This window comes from Tenebrio molitor, chromosome 1 (assembly GCF_963966145.1).
Source record: "Tenebrio molitor chromosome 1, icTenMoli1.1, whole genome shotgun sequence".
Lineage (NCBI taxonomy): Eukaryota > Metazoa > Arthropoda > Insecta > Coleoptera > Tenebrionidae > Tenebrio > Tenebrio molitor.
The window spans coordinates 26,787,340-26,792,134 of NC_091046.1; positions in this window are offsets into that span (position 1 = coordinate 26,787,340).

Sequence of the window (4,795 nt, forward strand, 5' to 3'; positions counted from 1 at the left end):
ATATTATCACAAAGTACAAGATTACTCACTACCAATATCTAATCCTGCATAGTAGAGAATTTAGAAGCTTTGGAAATCGAAAAAATTATTTTAAATCCACTACGGTAACGTTGCATGGTAATGTTGTACGAGTACATCTTTGTTTACATTGTATTACCATTAATAATAATAATAATAAAAATTATTTTTTTTGTCTGAAAAATGTTTTCCATATTTTTTTCGTGTACATTTCAACATCCTCGATACGGTAGTAAATAGTTAGTACGCCATTTTTGGGACAGCCTGTATAATAATATACCTTTTTGAATTACAACTACCAATGTGTTATCTAAATCCAGAATTTTTAAATTTTTAAAAAGAGATTGCGGTACTATTCCCGTTGCTGAAATTACAAGTGGTAGAATCGAAATTTTTTCTAAACACCAAAGATTTCTCATAGCAACGGAGAGCTCTAAATATTTATTAATTTTTGTGTTATATGTCTGTGTTATATTATGTGAATTTGGAACAGCTATATCTAAAATAATATTCAATTATTATGTCTTTGCAACAATCAAATTTGTTTCGATAGTTATAGTTTGTTTTTTAATCAAAGAACCACAACACCGCAATTTACACCCAAAATAGAGGTGACAACATTGCACACTTTTCACCTTGGGTAAAAAATCTCATCATATAAAAATTGAGGTTATTAGAGATTTTAGTAGCACAGCATGTTAATAAAGTTAATAACAATTAATAACAACCAATTTGAGAATTTAATAAATGTCTTACTTTGCGAAGCATTTCCAGTAACACATTCAAATTTTAAATGCGAGTTTGCGTATTTTCAAGGACATTAAAAATGACAGCCGCTGGTCGGTATAGCCAATAGATATCATTAGATTCTCCAAATTTAGTAAAATTTTATATTTGCAAACCTAAATCAACAGGTCGTGGTTCTTTGATTAAAAAATAGACTATACTAATATAATTTTTTAAGGTAATTTTATATCTACACGCGATTGGTCAATTAACAACGTTCTTATTTTAAAATCCAATGAGGATGGATTTTTTAAAATATTTTTCCTATTATTCCCAGATGATGATGATTTCACCGTATTATTTTGGTCCGCCAGTTCTGATAGACCCTGTATTTAGAGGTCAACGGCAGTATTTTTAACATTTAATAAAAGAACGCGCTTATTAAGATAATGTTATTGTTGACAATTTTGTTTATTTGTTATTACGCCATAACTTGAAAACAAATGAACGTCGGAAAAGAACATATCAGTTTTTTTTTTACATTATTTTCACCTGTAAATACACTCATGGAGTTTCGGCCATTCTTCCCGACTCACCCTGTATAATACAATGTTGAATGCAGATAAAACAATGGCATCATCCTAAGTTTACCAACTACCACACGCTACAGTAATTTTTCGCCTAATTATATTCAGTTTCTTGAATCAGTACGAGTACAAGCTACACCATGCAGTGGTCCGTTTTCTAAATTTTAATAGTAGTTTATTTAACGAGTTTGTGTGTAAATTGGGCCTTTTTGGCATGAGTGGGTCAGTATAAAACGCCAGTGAAGCGAGCGTTTTAAAAGCCCACGAGTGCCAAAAAAGGCCCAATTTACACAGGAACGAATTGAATACAACGTTTTTTTGGTCGACGAGCCCATTAAAGTCTTCAAATCGCTTAAAATCTTTAAAATTAGCTTGACGTTGTTGCCCGAGAGCATAAACATCGAGTAATGCCCGTGGTGCATAAAACATTTAAAAAATGTATAAATTGTGAACTTGATTTTGCTAAATTTCCTAGTTTGTGGTGGCTCGTATCTATGACGACTTGTTTGAGCGGGCGTAATAAGCGGGCATTGTGATTTATACGCCCTAGGGCATTATAGCCTACTTAATATATCTCGTTGTCAAGGTATAAAAACAAATAATGATTCAGTGAAACATAAACAGTTAAAAGTCTATTGCGAGTATTTGACAAATATCTGTAACGACCGTTTCTAAGCATTTTTACGAAAACGAAATTGTTAGAACCTGTGCTTATAGGCTTATTTTGTAAAATGTCGAAAAAATTACGACATCGTTATTAAACGGTAATCGTTAGGAAATAATAGCGAGAGCATAACGATTGAAAGGAAAATTGGGATTTTGTAACAAATGTCGTTATGAATAATCGTAAAACAACGACTTATCGAATTGTATCGACGAAGCGGTAATTTTTACATTGAGTGTACGTTTATTGCTATCTTCATTCCGTTAAACCAGCATGTCGTTAGATTGAGGTTATTCACAATTGTTTTTGATTAATTCTGTTTAATCATCCAATTCGTCATCGTACTGTATTATAATATGTTCATCCAGAATATTTCTTTGAATTAAAATTGAGTAAAATGACACATGAGTACACAATGTTGGCGGCAAATGCAGGAGCATAATGTAATACTCTGTCTTTCAGAAAACATCTGAAGTAGGATTTTAACATACCTATACACCGTTCTACGCAATTCCTAGTTGTTTTATGAGCTTGTGTGTACCTTCCCTCGGGCATTTCAGGATTAGCACCTTCGATTGGGGTCAAAAGGTATGGCTCTAATGGATAACCAGAATCTCCTAATAGCCAAGTGGATCTATCACCATCGGCATATCTCTGGTGCAATATTCTCTTAACAGCATTCATCATATAAACTGCTGAGTCGTGTACTGATCCGGGATAACGAGCATTAACACTTAAAATCTTCAAATCAGAGTCACAAACCAACAAGACATTCAGCGAATGAAAATTTTTACGATTTATAAAAACATTTCCTGGATAAACGGGATGTTCTCTAGGAGGTGCAACAATCGCCACAAACGATCCATCGATACAACCTATGACACCGGGAAAATAAATTTTCAAAAAATCCTCTTTTCACTTCAACAACCTCTTCCAACGTTTGCGGAAATTTTATATAAGCATTTCCAAGGTATCTAACCATTACGTGTACCACTTCATGAAGAGAATTACTGACTGAAGTTTGTGACAGGCCTGAATGTTGGCTTATTCCAACTGCTTTTTGATAACTGCCATGAGCGAAGAAGTGGAGAGCTGTCGTAAATTTTCTAATAGCTGGAATTTTGGTAACTCTCTGTCCATTTTCTAGGTGTTCCTGGATTTGGAAAAAGACATCTTGTGCAGCTTCTCTGCTTAACCTATAGTGTTGTCGAAATAATGCTTCAGGTAGAAAAAACGGGTCATTTACATCGCGCAAATACCTATTCATTTCTCTACTACGCCGCCTGTAAAACAATATTGTTATCAGAACCAGCAAAGGAACTCTTTGATCGAAAATACCCGAAATGCCCAATGAATATTTTGTTCTACCTATGTAGTTACAAACCCTATTGTTAGGTTGGTTAAATCACTAGTTATTTTCATATTGCCCGGTCGGTATCTATGATTTTTTGATTTTTCAAACTAATCATTTGTTTAAATTGACATTGTCAAATAAATTGCAAAATTATTTACGTATATTTTGTAAAAACGTCAAAATGGAAAATTCAAAACGAAATATGGTGGCGCGAGAGAAGAGGGCCATAACAAATTATTATATTATAAAGCCATACCTTCAACAAAAAAACGTTTCTGATTTTAACCCAACTTTAGAGAAACAGCATTTTGCATTGTAAAAATGAAAACCTAATTAAAACTGATTGGTTAACTATGTGGGTATTAGAGATGTTCCACCCAATATATCCTTAGCGGAATCTGACTCAGACAGGTATGGGAAGCGATTTTCAATTTTAGTTATTGTTAGTTTTTGTGTTTTTTATAAACTTGATTAAATTGCTCCAGTTCTTTTAGTTGCTGCATTTCGTTTCAAATGTTCAAAACATTTTTAGTTCAATGATTAAAAAGGAAAACATAACCTAAATATCTTTTGTAACTAGATTTTGATGTGGGTACACTCTAGTGACATTTTTTTATACCTAAGTACAGTCAAAACAAGCATTTTATTTAAAATGTAATTCTGACAGTCCAGGAGTTTTTTTAATTTACTATACCTACGTTCTAATTCATCCAAAAGTAGAACCAAAACTTCTCTTTCCATGTTAATTTATGTCAAATATCCACAAATTATTAATCTTAACGAGATTGTCAGAAGTCAACGATTGCCGGATAGGCTATCGTTTGATAACGATACAATTTTAACGATAAATCGTCCACCGACGTTATCGAAGTTAATACAAAATTGCTATTAGGAAAAAGTCGTTATTTCGTCGATTATCGTTCGCTGACGTCACCGTTATGATATGTGTCAATTTACAAAATAGGCCTGTTAGAAGGTTTACGTAAACGGCTCGATAATTTATGGAGGGGAAAATGCTAAAAAAAATTGCCGATTTAGAAAAAAATGGTATATAGAAAAATTGTTTTTCGTGTTCGTTTCCTGAGATACATAACTGGGAAGTGGTATACAGGTGGTCCCGATATAACCTGCCAAAAAAATTCTGGGTCATTAGAAGGATCTAACAAGTCCGAAAAACCTCTTTTCATTAGGTCCAAAATAATGGGGATAAATTAACCCCTATCCACACCCATTCGACGCTGCTGACCACAAAAATACGTACTGTTACATTTTAAAAAAATGCAAGTTTTCTCCATGATTTGATCATCGTGCCCACGACGTTTTCCGCCAAAAATAATAATAACCCGAATTGAGAGGGGCGAAACTATAAAAGACAGGAGAGAGTGCGGGGAAGGGCTTTTTGGTGTTTGGTCAGGGAGGTCAGATCGGTGCGGGACTGTGAAAGGG